The sequence below is a fragment of the Schistocerca nitens genome, chromosome 1, assembly GCF_023898315.1.
Source record: "Schistocerca nitens isolate TAMUIC-IGC-003100 chromosome 1, iqSchNite1.1, whole genome shotgun sequence".
Lineage (NCBI taxonomy): Eukaryota > Metazoa > Arthropoda > Insecta > Orthoptera > Acrididae > Schistocerca > Schistocerca nitens.
This window is the reverse complement of record NC_064614.1, coordinates 1296732842-1296754244: the sequence shown is the minus strand read 5'-3', so window position 1 is coordinate 1296754244 and position 21403 is coordinate 1296732842.

Below are 21403 nucleotides of genomic sequence, written 5' to 3'. Positions count from 1 at the left end.
AACCCGTGACATGGCATCGAGACAGAATGCGTTACAAATACTGGAGAAAGATCTCGTGGCTGCATGGGCGATCAGCAAATATCGGCTTCATACGTCGTTCCTTAGCTGAATCACTTTCAAAATTCGGTGATTTTATTAAGAGCTTAAACCAGTCGGCGACGTGTAACCGCACTGTTGGTCTGACAATATAGACTCTGGCAATCACCGTCTATATTCAGTGTAGCGGTGTTTGTCTGGAAAAACCACATCATTCGGAGGTAATGCCATACCTCGATTTATAAGGCTTGTATAGTTTTCAACACAGATATCATTACCGATACTTGGGAGCACCTGTAGAACCGCTTGTGACAGTAACATAGTCGTTGCGAAATTGTTATTAACATCTGGCGGCTTGTAAGGCGATTACATCTCTCTTTCTAAGACACAATGGTACCACTCAGCACTCACAAGAAAAACTTATGAGACATATCCACCCATCGCTGATTTTCAGTCAGTATTATTTTGTATCGGAAGCAATCAGTTAATTGACAGAGTATTGTACAGGGTATTTATCAATGAATGTCGGAGTTTTAACACTTTATAATATTTATTATATTAAACTTACAGTTATAAATTATATGTCAAATAAAAGAGCAACTCACAGTTTTACCAAGAGCCTTGAAAATGATCAATGTGAGCACCATTTGTCACGCAGCACACACAGATTCTCCAGCTGTGTTCTTCTCAAAGGTTGATAAGGGTGACTTCAGCGATTGTAGCAACAGCTGCTTCAATCAGGGTTCTTAATTCAGGGAGGTCCGCTGGTAGCATAGGCTCGTACACACGATCCTTGGTGAAGCCCCAAAGGAAGATATCGCGTGGCATTAGGTTGGGTGAACGTGGAGGCCATGCAAAGCAAGCCCTGTCACTGGGCCCCTTGCGGCCTATCAAGCGCTTGTCTAGCGGATTGCAGCGGAAAAATTGCGCGCTGCGCATGCCCACTGGTGCCAAACACAACTGTTTGAGTTGATCTTTCATTTCACATATCATTTATTGCTGTAAGTTATATGTAATATTATAAAGCGTTAAAACCCCAATATTCATTTATAAACGCCCTGTACGTAGTAGCAGGGAATGCATGATAGGTGCACTTGTGTGTGTGTGTGTGTGTGTGTGTGTGTGTGTGTGTGTATGTGTGTGTGTGCGCGCGCGCGCAAAGAAAATGATTATGACCTGTCGTAAGGGAAGGTATGGATTTGATGTGGAATACTGCAATAGCCACAAAGGGAATGAAAGATTTTTTTTTTTACTTGAGTACGTACGTAAAGTCGTCAGAGTGGTACAGATATTTCTATTTCCATAGCCACAGCCGTCAGAAGGCGGTATTTCTGATACGTCGCTCATTGTCGATTGTTGTCGTATTGAGACCATAATCGTAGTATTTAATTCTGAATATAGTGATCATATACGTAAGAGTGTGTGGTCGGGTTCCCGGGATGATTGTGTGTGGGGGTGCGTGGCCTGTGGCGGGAATTACTCACATTTCCAGCAGACAGCAGGAGCCGTCCAAAGTGAGAGACCGGTTGGGGTACAGGAATGTAGTTGACCTGACTGCATCGCCCTCTAGACGGCTAAATAGCCAACTAATACTCTGTATACGTTGGGCAGCCTCCGTGATCACATGTTTCTTCGTGGAAATTAATTATTTTACATGGAAGTGTATTTGCGCCGGACCATTATTCACTCCCATGTAATTGTCCGGTTAACTCCTTCTGCATGTTTCCTGTCTTTATTTTGTTGAGAAAACATCGATTGTGTTGTGTGCATCTAGCAGGAGAAAGACGGGTGGGAGACACGTTTGTTTGCTGCTTCTCTAAATGTGAGCAACACCTTAGTTGACTTTGTAAATTATAAGGATGATTTGCACTCTGTTATCTCACCAACATCGGTATTCGGGAGTGGAAACATCAGTTTCCTATATTTTTTTCCAGTTTTCATATAACGGTCTTTGCAGACGGGATATGTTTAAAGTTACTCAGTTGCTGACAGTATGCTCAACCTTGCTAAAGTTTCAGGTTTCTAGAGAAACAACTTCCAGTCCATATCTTCGGAATTACTGCGTGCAAGCGATCGGTAGTATACTGCTGTGCTTAATATTTAGAGTTATCGTGAAAAAGGGTATGATATTCTGGAAAACCATGTTCCTGTAATCCCAGAGTCTGGAGATGGGTATAGCAGGCAAGCAGGTAGGGGCCAGAAAGAGTAACGCCCCCCCCTGCGGGTCCGGGGATTAGAATAGGCCCGAGGTATTCCTGCCTGTCGTAAGAGGCGACTAAAAGGAGTCCATCCCCCTCACGGGGGTAGTTAGCGCCTGCGTCCGGAGACGGACGGTTTCACGACCTATAATCGTGGTCTTTTTGGTTTTTCACTTCTCGTTTCTTCCTTCCTTTTGTTGGTTCCTTTCTTTGCTCTTCTCCACTTCACTGTCTTCCTTACTCTTTCCCTTGACTCCTCCTTGCCTTCTCATTGCCTTTTTCTCCTTGCCTTCTCATTGCCTTCTTCTCCTTGCCTCCTTCTCCTTGCTTTCTCATTGCCTTCTTCTCCTTGCCTTCTCTGGTCTCCGCCTCGGCGTTTGAGACAGTCTGTCCTCTTTCTCCCTCTCCCTTCTTTTTCCTCCTCTTCCTTCCTCCCTGTGCGTGTCTGAAGGCCGACCCACGCGTTCGCACGCGTAGCCGGTGACGGGGTAACGCGTAAGTCCCCGCCCTGGGTAGACATGTAAGGCACGCGCGTACCCCCTGGTAAAGGCCAGGCCCGGGGAGGGGTGATTGCCTGAGCTGATACCTTCTGACCATGCCGATTGGTCCCTCCGTCTGTTTCTCGGGAGGTGTGACCTGAGGTGTAAACATTCACCTAAGGCGGGAGTGCCCTCTGAGAGGGTCCCCACAAGGAAGGAGCGCGCCATCGGAGACGCTGGCAATCATGGGGGATTCCTCCGCAATGGATTCTACTCCATCGCTTTCGACTTCGACCCACAAACGGAAACGTGACCAGCCAACAGTGACAAAAATACTACCGCCTGCCCCACAGTTCCTCGTAGTTTCTCGATCTGAGGACGGAAAGGATTTTTCCTCTGTCAACCCTTTCGTTATCCAGAAGGGCGTAGATGCCATAGCCGGATCTGTCAAGTCGTGTACCAGGTTGCGTAACGGTACCTTATTACTAGAAACTGAGAGTGCCTTTCAGGCACAAAAACTGCTTCGGGCCACACTCCTGTACACATTCCCTGTCCGGGTGGAGGCTCACCGAACTTTGAATTCGTCTCGTGGTGTGGTCTATACTAGATCCCTCGACGGCTTGACTGACGAGGAGATTCAATCTTTCCTCGCTGAGCAGGGCGTGACGGCTGTCCATCGGGTCATGAAAAAGGTCAACAATGACCTTGTACCGACCCGGACACTTTTCTTAACCTTCGATAGTGTTAAGCTGCCATCGCGCATCAAGGCGGGCTACGAGGTTATTTCTGTTCGCCCCTATGTCCCGACACCTACGCGCTGCTACCAGTGTCAGCGTTTCAATCACACTCGACAGTCTTGTTCCAATGCGGCTAAATGTGTCACTTGTGGCAGGGATGCCCATGAGGGTGACTGTCCACCTCCGTCTCCTCGTTGTGTGAACTGTCAGGGTGACCATGCCGCATCCTCCCGCGACTGTCCTGTCTATAAGGAAGAACGCTGTATCCAGGAAATTCGAGTCAAAGAGAAAGTGTCCACCTCGGCTGCTCGCAAGCTATTGGCTAGTAGGAAGCCCACGCTGCTCCCAGCGGGGAAATACAGCACTGTCCTCGCCTCTCCTCGGACTACCCGGGAGGTAGCAACCCAGACATGCGATCTGACCTTCAGCACCACGGTCGTCCGTTCGGCCAGTGCTAAGATCGCGCGGTCGACGTCTCCTCTTCGTCCCATCACCCCACAGACACCAGCCCCTTCATCAGCTTCTGCTAAGACGAAGACCCAGAAGTCAGATGCACGGGCCTTCAAGAAGGAACCGTCCCGTGCAGACTTCCTACGTACCTCGACCTCCCAGCCTTCGTCCGGTACTTCCACCAAACGACCATCCAAGAAGGCTAATAGGAAGCACAGTTCTCCTTCTCCGCCACGGCGCATTTCTTCTCCTGCGCCACCCAGCGGTTGCCGCCCCAGGCCGTCATCCCTTTCGCCTGGCCGCACCGCTGGTAGCCGAACATCTGGCCGTTCACCGGCGGAGGAAGCCCCCCCTCCCGGCCATCTTCCCAAGATGGCCGATGAACCTATAGAACCAATGGACGATGACTGTCCGCCTACTGATAGCGGCGGCAGTGCTCGCTCGAAGCCAGGCCCTCAGCGGCCTTCGAGGTGACCCCTTCTCTCATCTTCCTTTTCTTCCGATGGCACTTATTAACTGGAATATTCGCAGCGTTCGCTCCAACCGAGAGGACTTGAAGTTGCTGCTCCGCTCGCATCGTCCGCTCGTCGTAGCCCTCCAGGAAACGAAGCTACGCCCATGCGATCAAATTGCCTTGGCACACTACACCTCTGTGCGTTTTGACCTACCCCCTGTGGTAGGTATTCCAGCTCATGGAGGGGTTATGTTGCTGGTCCGGGATGATATTTACTACGATCCCATCACGTTGCACACCGGCCTGCAGGCAGTTGCCATCCGCATTACTCTCCCCACTTTTACGTTTTCCTTTTGTACCGTTTACGCTCCATCGTCATCTGCCGTTACCAGGGCAGACATGACGCAACTTGTTGCTCAGCTACCTGCACCATTTTTGTTAACTGGAGACTTCAATGCCCACCATCCTCTTTGGGGCTCTCCAGCATCCTGCCCGAGGGGCTCCTTGTTAGCAGACCTTTTCAACCAGCTCAATCTTGTCTGCCTCAATACTGGCGCCCCTACTTTTCTTTCGGACACATCTCATACCTATTCCCATTTAGACCTCTCTATATGTACTCCCCAACTTGCACGCCGGTTTGAGTGGTATGCCCTTGCTGATACATATTCGAGCGACCACTTCCCGTGTGTTATCCATCTCCTGCAGCATACCCCCTCTCCGTGCTCATCTAGTTGGAACATCTCCAAAGCAGACTGGGGGCTCTTCTCTTCCAGGGCGACCTTTCAGGATCAAACATTCCCAAGCTGCGATAGTCAGGTCGCACACCTCACGGAAGTCATTCTCACTGCTGCTGAATATTCCATCCCTCACCCTACTTCTTCTCCACGTCGCGTACCGGTCCCCTGGTGGACCGCAGCATGTAGGGACGCTATACGTGCTCGTCGACGTGCTTTACGCACCTTTCAACGCCACCCTACAGTGGCGAATTGTATTAATTATAAACGATTACGTGCTCAGTGTCGTCGTATTATTAAAGAAAGCAAGAAAGCCAGCTGGGCTGCTTTCACCAGCACCTTCAACAGTTCTACTCCTTCTTCTGTTGTCTGGGGTAGCCTGCGCCGGCTATCTGGCACTAAGGTCCACTCCCCAATTTCTGGCTTGAAGGTCGCGAATGAAGTCCTTGTGGCCCCTGAGGCTGTCTCCAATGCCTTCGGCCGCTTTTTCGCCGAGGTTTCGAGCTCCGCTCATTACCACCCTGCCTTCCTCCCCCGCAAACAGGCCGAGGAGGCTAGGCCACGTGACTTCCGCTCCTCGAATTGTGAAAGTTATAATGCCCCATTCACCATGCGGGAACTCGAAACCGCACTTGGCCGATCACGGTCCTCCGCTCCAGGGCCTGATTCTATTCATATTCAGATGCTGAAGAACCTTTCTCCTGCGGGTAAAGGTTTTCTTCTTCGTACATACAATCGCATCTGGATTGAGGGACATGTTCCCGCATGCTGGCGCGAGTCTATTGTTGTCCCGATTCCTAAGCCGGGGAAGGACAAGCACTTGCCTTCCAGTTATCGACCTATCTCGCTTACCAGCTGTGTCTGTAAAGTGATGGAGCGAATGGTTAACTCTCGATTGGTTTGGCTGCTCGAGTCTCGACGCCTACTTACCAATGTACAATGTGGATTTCGAAGGCGCCGCTCTGCTGTCGACCATCTGGTTACCTTGTCGACCTTCATCATGAATAACTTCTTGCGGAAGCGCCCGACCGCGGCTGTGTTCTTTGATTTGGAGAAGGCTTACGACACCTGTTGGAGGGCGGGCATTCTCCGCACCATGCATACGTGGGGCTTTCGCGGTCGCCTCCCTCTTTTTCTTCGTTCCTTTTTAATGGATCGACAGTTTCGGGTACGTGTGGGTTCTGTCCTGTCCGACACCTTTCGCCAGGAGAATGGGGTGCCACAGGGCTCAGTTTTGAGCGTCGCTCTCTTCGCCATCGCGATCAATCCAATAATGGATTGCCTCCCAGCTGATGTATCAGGCTCCCTTTTCGTGGACGATTTTACCATCTATTGCAGCGCGCAGTGTCCACGTGTCTTGGAGCGCTGTCTTCAGCGTTCTCTTGACCGTCTTTACTCCTGGAGTGTCGCCAATGGCTTCCGTTTTTCTGCCGAGAAGACGGTCTGTATTAACTTCTGGCGCTACAAAGAGTTTCTCCCACCGTCCTTACGACTCGGTCCCGTTGCTCTCCCACTCGTGGAGACAATCAAATTTTTAGGCCTTACCTTTGACAGGAAACTTAGCTGGTCTCCACATGTGTCATATTTGGCCGCCCGTTGTACCCGTTCTTTAAATGTCCTCCGTGTTCTCAGTGGTATGTCGTGGGGAGCGGATCGAACCGTCCTACTTCGTCTATATCGGTCGATCGTCCGCTCCAAGCTGGATTATGGGAGCTTCGTATACTCCTCTGCACGGCCATCCATCTTACGCCGCCTCAACTCCATACAACATCGGGGTTTACGACTTGCGATCGGAGCATTTTATACCAGTCCCGTAGAGAGTCTTCATGCTGACGCTGGCGAATTGCCACTCACCTACCGGCGCGATATACTGCTTTGTCGGTATGCCTGTCGGCTACTGTCAATGCCCGACCATCCTTCTTATCGTTCCTTTTTTGACGACTCTCTTGACCTTCAATACGGGTTGTATGTCTCTGCCTTGCTACCCCCTGGAGTTCGCTTTCGTCGCCTCCTTCAACACCTTCATTTTTCACTCCCTGCAACCTTTCGAGTGGGCGAGAGCCGCACGCCACCTTGGCTCCAGGCTCAGGTCCGCGTTCACCTCGACCTCAGCTCGCTCCCAAAAGAGGTCACCCCCGGTTCGGTCTACCACTCCCGTTTTTTGGAACTTCGTTCGAAGTTCAACACCATGACTTTCATTTATACAGATGGCTCTAAGACCAATGACGGGGTCGGGTGTTCCTTTATTGTCGGGGCACAAAGTTTCCAATACCGGCTCCATGGCCATTGTTCGGTCTTCACAGCTGAGCTCTTTGCCCTCTACCAGGCTGTTCTGTACATCTGCCGCCACCGACATTCTGCTTATGTCATCTGCTCAGATTCCCTGAGCGCCATCCAGAGCCTCAGTGATCCGTACCCGGTTCACCCTTTCGTACACCGGATCCAACGCTCTCTTCAGCAGCTGGTGGACGTCGGTACGCCGGTTAGCTTTATGTGGGTTCCTGGCCATGTCGGTATCCCTGGGAACGAAGCTGCAGATGCCGCGGCCAAGGCTGCGGTCCTCCAGCCTCGGACAGCTTCTTGTTGTGTCCCTTCGTCCGATTTTAGCAGGGTCATTTGTCGGCGCGTTGTGTCGCTGTGGCATGCCGATTGGGCTGCACTTACCGACAACAAGCTTCGGGCCTTAAAACCTCTTCCCGTGGCTTGGACGTCCTCCTCACGCCCTTCTCGGCGGGAGGACGTCGTTTTAGCAAGGTTAAGAATTGGACACTGCCGGTTCAGCCATCGCCATCTGCTGACGGCTGCGCCGGCGCCGTTCTGCCCATGTGGGCACTTGCTGACAGTTCGTCACATTTTAATGTCCTGTCCCGATCTTAAAACACTGCGCCTCGATCTTAACCTGCCTACTACTTTAGATGCCATTTTAGCGGATGACCCACGAGCAGCTGCTCGTGTTCTTTGTTTTATCAATTTGACAAACCTCGCTAAGGACATTTGATGATGTTTTTTAATCCTATGCCTGTCAGTCTGTCTTTTATTGTGTTTTCCCTTTTAGTTGTTGTTGTCAACTTGTGCCTCGCGGTGCGTTCTTAGAGTAGTCAGGGCGCTAATGACCATTGAAGTTGTGCGCCCGAACACCACAAAAAAAAAAAAAAAAAAAAAAAAAGAGTAACGCCTTTGTGCCGAGGGGAACGGACCCAGCCTTCGTACACCAGTTCAGAGTCTGAGAAAGCTTCCGGATTACGACGATTTGGCTTGCGGCTCCACCTGGTTGGGTGAATAGTGGACTAAAATCCAGTTTGTGTTGAGTCGCCTTCAGGAGTGTGTGTGGCATGTACACTCTGCAGGAATTTGAAAAGATTCAACATAACGAGTGTTTGCGCTGGGGATATTGACAGCATTCGAACTCCTACCACTCAGGTCCTCCTGGTGTGGGAGGCCACGTTTGCGGGGTTTAACTGTCAATGCAAAATGGCGATCTGTACAAAATAGATTTGTCGCTGAAAGTCTCATCTGCAGAAAAAAATGACGGACGGTGCTTCCACACAGGCGGCGGCGGCAGCGGCAGCGGCAGCAGAGGTTCGGTGGGTAAATTCAGTAAGAGCGAACCAGAATGCTCCATTTATTCGCAAGACATCCTTTTTTCTGGGACATAGGAGCCTCTACAGGCCGTTTTGATGAAGATGGGGCAAGGTATATATGGAAAGTTCTGAGAGTGAAGTGCGAATTCTGTTTGCGTAAGTGTTATGATATTCCCCTCTGTGCTTACAGTGCTCTCTTTCAAAACAACAGGAATGTGATGTTTTCACAAGCATGCACAGACATGATGAAGGCTTTTAGCGGTGAGAAGGGTGAAAGATCACCGTTTCTGAGGCATATGTCGAAAGCAGATGTTACAAGTGGTGGGTGGGTTGTCTCGTTGGGATCGCTAGGAAGAATGCATCCTGTGTTATTATGGAAAGCATTAGATTCCTATAGCGCGTCCAGAGGGAGACGTGGCTGTTAGTCTCACAGACATGTGACGTCAGTATAACACTGGTAACCTTGTTGCTGCACCTGTGAGGGTGAGCCACTAGGCGACTCTAGCTGGACACACAGGCACGAAAGCTAGAAGTCATTGTGCCAGAAACAGTGCCTAGGTGAAAACGAGGTTTCTATACTTATTTCTCAGGTGTCAAGTGTGAAAGCGATTTTTCCACCTCATCCTTGCGAGACCCGAACTGACACCTGCACACGGTTTGGCAGCTGATGGCTGCATCTTCACTTCACAAGGACCTCTGGTCCATCCCGACTCCTGGCAGTGTGTGCGGCATAGACGTCGGTCGTCAGGATGTGTTCTTTACTAGCGACCTTTTGTTTAAGCTACATTCTATCGATTTCCCACACCAATAGGATTCAGGGAATTAAAGAACTACCCATTACATAGGTAGGATATTGATTAAATTAATTTGCATAAATTTTTTTATCAGTGTGGAGTTGTGGTACAGTAGTTAAGGGGAGGTTGTGTATGGGTGGGTGACATGCAGCAGAATGGCATGTGAAGTGCAGAACACTAGGTTAGTTAGCATAATTTATTTCCATAATTTTTATGTAAAATGAGTACAATAGTTCAAGCGATGTAGGTGACATGGAATTAACCACTTAACAGTACAAAAGGTTAAGTGCTGACAAAGGGACAAACACTACGTTATGCAACATGTTTGCTTCATGCAATTACTTCTTACAAGACCTACATCGTTCCAAACAGCAGAGAATGATGAGTAAGAGAAATACAAACTGTGCCGACTGAATTTTTATAAATAAACAGTATATCCTCGAATTTCCTGTTATGAGATCCTTCCTCTCTGCCACAGAGCCACAAATTTTCGTATATCCAATACACAGCTATTAATCCCATAAATTGTTTATTTAAACAATATTCCACACATTGTCTGAATTTTTTAAACAATATTACATGACATGCAATCAAATTCCCTCGAAATGACCGATCAACTGAGGTTTACCAGGGGGGAAGTGGTTAATTAATTGATGAATTTTAATTAAGTAGTTAGTCAAATTGGTAAGAGTGAGAGGGGCTACTCGAATAACTCAGACATGAAGGTGTACCTGTATCGGGGAGGGGGTGGGTTGTTTCCTGAGGTGGGGGGGGGGGGAGATGGAGCGGGCAAACAATAGGTTAAGGACCTGTCAATCAAAGGAGAATAATAGGTTTGCCCTTGAGTGCATAACTGCCGCTAATGTCGGCAACCCACACTAAAAAAATCCGCTGGTACCGCCCTTGTCCTACTACTACCGTATTATGACCTGTCTGCCACCAGGCATCTCCGGCTCCCTTTTAGTTGATGGTTTTTGTAGTCTTTTGCAGTTCTGCATGGCCAATCCTGCTTGAGTGCCGTCTTCAGCATTGTCTCGATTATCTTTACTCCTCGAGTATGGACAATGTCTTTATTTTATCCACTGACAGTTCTGCTTGCATGGATTTCTGGCGGTGCAATTCGTTTCTTTCAATGTCTTTAAGTCGTGTACCAGTTGCTCTTCTGTTTGCTGAAATTACAAAATTCCTGGTGCTCATGTTTGATAGGAAACTTTCTTGGTCGTTCCACTTGTCTTGCCTGGCTGCTCGCTGTACGTGGTCCCTCAATGTCATGTGTGTGCACAGCGGTAGTTTCTTGGCGGAACTGATCACCCTCCTCTGTCTGTACAGGTTCCTTGTACGTTTGGAACTAGACTACAGGTGTTTCGTTCGTGTATCTCCATGTCCGTCCCTCTTACGCTGTCTCAATACTATCCACCATCGTGGCACCCGCTTCGCCGGTGGCACCTTTTCCACTAGCCAGACTGACATGGTTTGCCGAAGCAACTGAACTACCTGTGTCATACCGCCGTGACTTTCTCCGCAGCAGATACGCCTGTCATTTGTCTCCCATGCGCGACCATCCATCCTATGCCACCTTCTCCGGTGACTCCTTTGATCGCCATAAGGGACACATCCCTCTTCTGTTGCCTCATTGAGTCTGTTTTGGCTATTCCTCCGTCTACATAACTTCATGCTACTTGCTACTTTCCTGATGGGTGTTAAGTATTCATCACTTTGGCTTTGTGCAGTTGCCCGTGTTCAACTCACAGTTCATTCTCTTCCAAAGGACACGACTCTCTACTCTCATAAGTAGGACACTACTCCAGACCCCCTATATTCTCATACGTTTCTCCACACAGAACTTCGCCTTGGTACCTTTAAGTATACTGATGGTTCTCAGACTGACCTTGGTGTCGAGTGTGCCTTCGTCACTGGCGCTGACGTTTTTCAGTATCGGCTTCTGGAACACTGCTCAGTATTTACAGTAGAGCTCTTCAGCCTGTATTAGCCTGTATCAGTACATGCAGGCTTTTGAATAACGTCATCTGCTCCTATTCTCTGTGCCCTAAAGAGCCTCTATGTGCTGTACACCATCCACCCCTTAGTGCAATGTGTCCAGGAATGGTTTCACTTGCTCATTCTTGATGGAGCCACTGATGTTTATGTGGGTCCCTGGTTACATCGGTCTGATGGGAAACGAGGTGCTAATGCTGCTGTGCCACAGCTACAGTCCTCGTACCTCGGCCTGCTAGTTCTTCCAGTTCCTCATATGATCTTTTATCTACATCATACTCCAAAAGCCATATAATGGGTGCGGTGGAGGGTACTTTCTGTACCACTATCTGATATCTGCAGCCCTGTTCCACTCGCGAATAGTGCGTGGCTCTAACTTCTCGAATTTTCTCCTCATAATCCATACGAGACATCGATGTGGGGGCAGTGAAATGTTGTCTGACTTGTCCTGAAAAGTGCTGTCCAGTAATTTAAATAGTAACTCCATCTGCGATTCACAAGGCTTTTCTTCTAACGTCTGCCAGTGGAGTTTGTTTAGCATCTCCGTAATGCACCCTCGCTAGTTAAACGATCCGGTGATGAAACATGCCGCTCTTCGTTGGATCTTCGCTATCTCCTCTATCAGTCCTACCCGATAGGGAATCGGGAGAAGAAGCGGCTTAGAAGTCACTTTTTTCGGGGATCCGTTACATTTCCTTAATATTCTTCGGATGAAACGGAGTTTTTTTTTTTTTTTCCTCCTCCATGTCTCTTTTATATGGTCATTCCACTTAACGTCGCTCTGGATAGTTACGACTGGTTATTTTACGGCAGATGCTGTCTCGAGCTGTTTCTCATCAATAGGGTAGTTGTACAGCAGCGGATTCTTTTCCTATGTATGCGCAACATGTTAAATTTATTTATATTCAGGTTCAACTGCCAGACCCTGCATCAATCATCAATTCTCTGCAGGTCGTTGTGCAAATTCTTACCGTCCTCTGGCGTTGCTGTCTGTTTGCAGTAGGTGTCACTTTAGCATCTCCACTGGTCATGGGGAATTAAACATGCTCCAGCAGCTTGGACCTCCACTCGGCTTTCTCGCCAGAAAGAGATCATCTTCTGTAGGTTGCGTATTGGGCACTATATATTTAGCCATCGCAAATTAAGTGGTGATCCCACCACTGTGCTGATTGCCCTCAACCTTTGACGGGTCAACATTTCCTTATGGAATGCCCTTGTTTTTCTTCTTTTTTTTTCTTTTTAACTGCCTGCATTCTCATTTATGTTTGCCGTCTGAGTTATGGGCCGTTTTAGCGAACGACTTACGGACTGCCAACAGCGTTTTGTTTCTCTGTCGTAGATAAATGGAGAAGAAAATTTAATCTTCAGTAAGAAATTTAGTTCAGGACCTCCTTTGTCTCTAGGGCGTATTTTATGGACCTTTCTCGAAGTCCATGTTTTTAGCTGTCTTTCCTTCCGTTGATTGGGCTTAACGTTTAGTCGTTTTTAACGCCTTTTTCGTCTTTGTGTTTTACAGTTCTGACACGGGCGCATATAATCCTAGGTGTTTTTGTGCCCTAAAGCAAAACAAACGGAAACTGTGCCTACAAACACCAGTACCACCAGGTCCATCATCATCGTGGTACTCACTGGTGATACCAACTCGTTCGGCAACGCAGCTGTACCCTGGACTGTCGCATTCGCTGTCACTGACCTACACTGCATTGGACATGGCGTCGGCATTATTCTGTATGTAGCAACAGTTATACCCCTGCCCACCCTGTTACAGATTACCAGATAAGCCCTGCAGCTGCATTTAAATATTATGGTGCTGTCACTTGTGGGACAGGATTTCACAAAGGTTCATTGGTACCTCGAATGTGGACTGCTAAACCCCTGCATCTTCCCATAATGCTTGTGTAGCCATTGTGGAAAGGATGCTCTCTTGAATGGTAACTACCTGTGGTATACTTCCATGAAGTGTAACACAGTTCTGCACTCTGCTCGAGCACCCAACAATAGACAGTAGTGATGTTGAAGAGAAGACCATCAACCAAATTTGGGTGAGAAATGGCTGCCAAATAGCAGACTGGTTTGGAAGTGTATCAAGAGTCATACTCAATCACTTTTTTAACAATTCAGGAGGGAGGGTTAGGTAATGTATTCAGCAATGTACACCTCGATACATGCTTACATATCTATGATCTACTTAATGGAGGTGAAGTCAAGTTTCATCCTCCTTCTGATAGATGTTGCCAGTAAAAGAAAAAGGACACATTGTCATATATGGGGGAGGTTCCACAGTGCATCTCACAACTAATGCAACTTGGAGCCAACTATCATGCTCGTATCCATCTTCTTTCACAATATGAGTAGGCGTGATGCCTACTTCCTCGTTCAACTCTTGGTTGATTCTGGGTTGAAAGGTGATAGGGTTAGTCATTCCTGCTACCATTGAAAAGAACATTTCATCTTCCAAGAGAACCTCATCAAATATATTGCTTTGATTCCTAGAACCGCTTTGCCTCATGAACGTGTCTCTTCAGAGTCTTCGCCTCAGGAAGACACGCGTATCACCAGACCACATATTCCAATGATGCAAGATTTCAGCTTGTGATAAAGAAGGGGTCTGTCCACATGAAATCCTGGATTTGTTGGAGACGCTCTATGAAACCGCATTGCCTGACATAACCACACTGTCCAGTATACTAATGGGCACTGCAATAATGGAAGTGGAGGATGTGCAAGATGGGAATGTTTGTCTGGAGTTTAGCGTCCATTGTTCAGGAGAATATGCTAGATTATAGACGAATACCAATGTATGCTTCCTCACGTACATTTTAGAGTAGTTCTGCCTGAGAACATAGTCTCTGGATTCTGCTTTCTATTTCGTCATGCCAGGGCTTTCGTGGGATTCGGTACACGCAATATGTCAGCATTGAACGGTTGACTGGTGTTGACCTCTTGCTCTTCCATGAATGCAGAATTAGTGGGAAACTTTCCCAGTGACTGCACAGTACTGCAAGATGAATAACCCATGGATGAGTGACGAGCAGTACAGGCGATCTAATGATTTATCTAACCTCATTTACGTAGATGTAAACCACTTCTGTGGGTTTGCCGCACAACAGAGCCATCCCCTCGTTGCATCAACTGTATGGGTGATCACGCTGCTTCCTCTACAGATTGCCCCATTTTTAAAGATGAACGGATCATTGAGGAAATCAGAGTGAAGGAAAAGGTGTCGACCTTTGCTGCTCGAAAGGTATTCGCCAGTTGTTACGCCCACTGTGACTCACACAGGTAAATACAGCACTGCCCTTGCCTCTCCTCGGCCAACAAACGAGGCAGCCACGCAGACTTGTGATCCCACCTTTAGTGCCACGGTTTTCGGATCGGCCAGCGCAAAAATAGCCTGTTCAACCTCCCCACTCTCGCTTGCTCACTCTATGGCTCACCCTTCATCGGGTTCTGCTAAATCTCGAGCCCAAAAGTCAGACAGCAAGACTTCGAAAAAAGAGCATACTCGTGAAGATTCTTTACGTACCCCAGCTTCACAACCATCGGTTCTTCGTTCCTCTCGACGTCCTGTCTTCAAGAAGGCTAATAAAAAACCCAGTTCCTCTCCTTCTCCGCCACGGCGTATCTCATCTGCAGCACAACCTAGCGGTTACCGCTCTCGGCCGTCTTCTGTGTCGCTGAGGCGCACAGCTGGCGGCCGATCAACCGGCCGATCGCTGGTGGCAGGAGCTGCTCCCGAACAACCTACGGATCAAGATCTTCTACCTTCGGCTAACTGCCGTTCCACGCTGTCGGTCGCAAGCTCTGAGCAGTCGTCGAGTTGAGGGCAACCTTGCTCACTTTCTTTCATTTTCTGTCCACCCTATGCCCATTATCCATTGGAATATCCGCGGCATTCGAGCCAATCGGGATGAATTGACGATCCTCTTACGATCCTACTCCTTCCTTCCAAGCAGTCGCTGTCCGTCTTTCCCTTTCTGGATACACCTTCTCTCTTTGTACTGTATACATTCCATCGTCCACACCAATGGCACGAGCTGATCTCCTTCATCTTCCTGGTCAGATTCTGCCCTCCCTATTTGCTGGTTGGGGACTTCAGTGCCCACCACCCGCATTGGGGATCTCTGCAACCTTCTCTGCGCGGCTCACTATTGATAGACGTCTTCCACCAAGCGGATCTTGTTTGCCTCAACACTGGGAACCCTACATTTTTGTCTGCCTCCACGACAAATTTCTCTCATTTGGACCTTTCGGTCGGTACTGTTCCGCAAGCTCGGCGCTTCGAATGATTCGCTCTTGCTGATACACACTCGAGTGACCGCTTTCCATGTGTCCTTAGATTGCAGCCACAACTGCCATATATGCGCCCGAGACGCTGGAAGTTTGCCCAAGCCGATTGGACACTTTTTCGTCTCTAGCGACATTCGATGACCGTCACTTTACTAGCGTCGACGATGAGGTCACTCATATTTCAGACGTTATTCTTACAGCTGCGGAACGTTCAATACCTCGCACCTCCGAATTGCCCCGGCGCCCCACAGTTCCTTGGTGGAACGAGGCTTGCCGTGACGCAATACGTGAGCGGCGACGTGCTCTTCGCGTTTTCCGACACCATACTACTTTGGCCAACTGTATCTGCTACAAGCAGTTGTGTGCGCGATGCCGTCGCGTCATCCGCGATAGCAAGAAGGCAAGCTGGAAATTCTTTATTAACTCATTTAACACCTTCACTCCCCCCTCGGAAGTTTGGAGTCGGCTTCGACGGTTCTCAGGCGCGCCTAGTTTCTCCCCGGTCTCTGGGCTCACTGTCGTGCATGATACATTAGTGGACCCCGTCACAATTTCTAACTCATTGGGTCAGCACTTTGCTGAGATTTCGAGCTCTTCAAGTTACCCGCCAGCGTTTCTCCCGAAGAAACGTGCAGCGGAAGTGCAACCGCTTGCTTTCTCCTTTCAAAATCGCGAAAACTATAATACTGTTTTCTCCATGTGGGAACTCCACTATGCACTCTCTTCTTCTCGCGTTACCTCCTTCGCCTTTATAATCGAATTTGGACCGACAGTACTTTTCCCAGACGATGGCGGGAAGCTATCGTCGTTCCTATTCCGAAACCTGGAAAGTACAAACATCTCCCCTCTAGCTATCGCCCCATTTCTCTCACGCATAGTGTATGTAAGGTTTTGGAGCGTATGGTGAATTGCCATTTAGCGTGGTGGCTGGAGTTCCGCAGTCTCTTAACACCTGCCCAATGCGGTTTCCGAAAGCATCGTTCTCCAGGGAGTCTCTGTGACGTTCCTCTGGATCCCAGGACATGTTGGTATCTATGGAAATGAGGCGGCCGATATAGCGGCCAAGGCTGCAGTCTCTTCTTCAACCAGCCATTCGCATGATTCCCTTCGCCGATCTACGGAATGTTTTATGTCGTCATGTTGCTCTTTTATGGCACGCACATTGGTCGCCACTTCCCAATAAGAAATTGCGGGACGTGAAAGCTCTTCCCTGTGCTTGGACCTCTTCCTCCCAAACGCGTCTTCGGGAGGAGGTAATTTTAACTAGACTCCAGATAGGGCACTGTCTTTAGCCATCGACATCTTTTAAGTTGTGATCCTCCCCCACTCTGTCCCCACTGCTCTCAGCTGTGGGCGGTAAGACACCTTTTACTTGAGTGTCCGTATTTTACTCCGTTACGCGCCCGTCTACAGCTGTCGCGTGATATATCTTCCATTTTAGCAGATGACACGCGCTCAGCCGATCGCGTCCTCGAGTTTATTAGTGCCAGTGAGATGACGTCAGTCATTTGAAGTTGTTTTTGGGGACAAACAACCCCCTTCTACAGTGTTTTTTTAAGCTTTCCTTCTATTTTTAGTTTTCCCTCTTTTTTTTAGTTTTGCTCCCATTGCTGCCGGTGTCCAGTTTCGTTTTTTACATTTTCCTAAGTCACAGACCGGGCGCTAATGACCGTAGCAGTTTTGCGCCCTGAAACCATAACAAAAAATTAATTTATTTGAAAGTGGGGGATGAGTGTGTGTAATAATGGGATGAGCCACTCTTTGCGCGCGCGCGCGCGCGCGCGCGCGCGCGTGTGTGTGTGTGTGTGTGTGTGTGTGTGTGTGTGTGTGTGTGTGTGTGTGTGTGTGTGTGTGTGTGTGTGTGTGTGTGTGTGTACGCGTAAATATAAACTTGAATAACAAATGACACTATGTGATCAAAAGTATCCAGACATCTGGTTGAAAGTACTTAAAAGTTCTCTGCGCCCTCGACTGGCAATGCTGGAAGTTAATATGGTGTTGGCCCACCTTAGCCTGGTGGTTTCTTGGGAAATGGCAGCCCGTTATTCATGGAGTGCTGCACTGAGGAGAGGCATCGATGTCGGTCAGTGAGGCCTGGCACGAAGTCGGCGTTCCAAAACATCCCAAAGGTTTCTATAGGATTCGGGTCAGGACTCTCTGCAGAACAGTCCATTACAGAGACGTTATTGTCGTGTAACCACCCTGCCACAGGCCATGGATTAGGAACAAGTGCTCGATCGTGTTGAAATACGCACTCACCATCCCCAAACTGCTCTTACACAGTGGGAAGCAACAAGGTGCTTAAAACATCAATGTAGCCCTGTCCAGTGATAGTGGTACGCGAAACAAGGGGTGCACGCACACTGCGTGAAAACACGACCACACCATGACAACAAAGCCTCCGAATTTTACAGTTGGCACTAAACACACTGGAAGATGACGTTCACTGGGCATTCGCCATACCTACACCCTGCCATCGGATCGCCACATTATGTACCGTGATTCATCACTCATCACAACGTTTTCCCACTGTTCAATCGTCCAATGTTTACTCTCTTTACACCAAGTGAGGTGTCGTTTGGCATTTACCGGCGTGATGTGTGGCTTATGAGCAGCAGCTCAACCATGAAATTCAAGTTTTCTCAACTCCCACCTAACTGTCATAGTACTTACAGTGGATCCTGATGCAGTTTGAAATTCTGGTGTGATGGTCTGGACAGATGTCTGCCTGTTACACATTACGACCCGCTTCAATTGTTGTTTGTGTCTGTCAGTCAGACGAGGTCGGCCTGTGCGCTTTTGTGCTGTACGTGTCCCTTCCCATTTCCACTTCACTATCACACCGTAAACAGTGGACCTAGGGATGTTCATGAGTCTGGAAATCTCGTGTACACACGTGGCACCCAATCACCTGACCATGTTCGAAGTCCGTGAGTTCCGTGGAGCGCCCCATTCTGCTCTCTCTCACTATATATAATGACTACTGAGATAGGTGATATGGCGTACCTGTCAGTAGGTTGGAGCACAACGCACCTAATATGAAAAAATACGTTTCTGGGGTTGGCCGGATGCTTTTGATCACATAGTGTAGTAAATAGACGCATTGTGTGTACATTAAATACATACCATTGTGAATAAAAATGAAAAATATTAATAAGCAAAAGACAGTAAAAAATGTATTACAAAATCAAAATTGTTCATAATCTGTTGGCTAGTTTGTTGGAGGGTCTATAATAGTTACATCCAAATCCCGCAGCTGGATGATAACTAGTTACAGCAAACATGAGTTTTTTTCCCAGTAATGCTCAGACCTCGAATGGGAAAGCCTACATAGTCGACTTAGTTATGAAGGGTTATAATAAGGGGGGCCGAAGGTGAGCTCGAATGTTATTGGTCCACCTTGGTTTCGTACTATTTTATTGTGTTCCAATTGGCTGAGAGAAGTGGAGTGGTTGCATGCGAGTTTTTAAGAGTATATCAAATAACCTTCATCGAGTAACGTCATGGTCTTGAATATAACTCGCACAATTGCCTAAGGAGTGCGGTTAGTTCCCATGGATGACCTTGATGAAATCCCAGTGGTTTCCTGTGAGAAGGGGAGTGATCTTGATTGGCGAAGTGGGTAATTTGACTCTGGATGTTCAATAAGTGGTTAGATTATCTTTGCTGAAACATACATTGCTATACTGTTGCCCTTTAAATCGCGTCCCCTTAAATCCTGTTCTCTGGAGATGCCTGTCCCTCTGAATCTAGAACATACGCTGCTATCCTGTCCCCAGACAAAGCTTATTTCACTCGCATGTGACACTTATTGGGATAGAATTTTTAGTATCATTAGTGCATATAACTAGTGCATAACATTTTTGCAATTAAATGATGTTGACTCAAGGAACCAGATTCCTGTGTACTGTAGAATAATTTTTACATATCAGTAAATAGTTCATTAATTGTAACAAAAGTTCCACATTATTTTGCCACTGAAGTTATGTTTTATGGTGGTTTTTGTTTTGAAATGAGTTTTCCTCCGGTATTAAGATGAGCACTGAAAGGAAATGCATATTAACATTTTGAGGACTGAGCAGCTAGGGTTTCTTGACTTTGTAAGAGGGCGTTTTGCCTATGAAATCCTGCAGAGAAACAGACTTAGTATTAGAATTTGTTGTATATGCCTTAATATGAAAAAATTGCAAACATTTTGCAAATGAAGTCCTGTTTTACTAGCACCAGGGATATTCTTAGTGTTGTGGTTAATTATGTTTCTGACATTACTAGCAAATTACATTATTACGTTGTACAATGTGTGCTCATTCATTTCTTACAGTTCCCTACACACAAACCGTCCAGAAGGCTAACGATGTTGCCCTTGGAGTTAGCAGAGGAGGTAAGTGTTTTTGTACATTATTCAGTCATTACTGGGGGAGGGGGGGGGTGACATTGACATATTAATAACTAAAATATGCAGCGTTGATATTGCTCAATGAAACTAACTGAAAATGCAATTTTACATTGGAAATTGGTTACATTTACCTCACTGTGTAGAATTTCCAAAGGTTTTGGAAAATGAATCTGTATATCACAATCTTCAAAATAGTGCATGGCATCTTCTCTCGCATTTGTGGAACATCATTACTGTGTATTTAAGTTTTTGATGAGTGTATTTCTTTTACATGGTTAATTTCTTGGAAAATGTACTTCTGTGTGTTTTCTTCATAACTGCTAGGAAATCGTATCATATTGCTCAAAAGTGTAAGTTGTCTCACATTTTTTCACTTGACCTTCTTTGTCGATGAATTACGTTGAAAAATGAAAAACGTAATGGTAGGACACACAAATGTTATTTTCGGTGTCTTATGTATGGTCTGTTATCTACAATACTTATAAAAGCAAACACACTTGAATGTATTTCTAGGTTGTTAATATTTTATCTCATTGTCGATGTACGCACATAAAAAACTTCTGCATCACCGCAGTTCCCAGAACTCCTGAAAATAGATGTTGACTGAGGATGTTGTATTACAGGCAGTCTGACTGTTCAGATAGATCACTAAACCCACCCAAAGATGTAAACAACCATGCATGAGCAACGCCTATTACACAGACGGGGTCAGACAGCCGATCAGTTCTAGTCATTCCACCAGGAAGGAGGTACATGCTCGTGTTGTCTGTAGGTCAACCATGCTTAGACAGTCAATACCGCGGTTTGGTCGCTTCCACATTGTTACTTTGTGCCAGGAAGGGCTCTCAACAATGGAAGTGTCCAGGCGTCTCAGAATGAACCAAAGCAATGTTGTTTGGACATGGAGGAGATGGAGAGAGATAGGAACTGTCGATGACATGCCTCGATCAGGCCGCCCAAGGGCAGAGGATGACCGCTACCTACCTGACAGCAACGCCATGTTGAATAATGCTTTTTGTGCAGCCACAGGACATCGCGTTAAGACTCAAACTGTGCCCAATAGGCTGCATGTTGCGCAACTTCACTCCCAACGGCCATGACTAAGTCCATCTATGCAATCAAGACACCATGCAGTGCGGTACAGATGGGCCCAACAACATGTAGACTGGACTGCTCAGGATTGGCATCACGTTCTCTTCACTGATGAATGCCCCATATGCCTTGAGACAATCGTCGGAGATGTGTTTGGAGGCAACCCG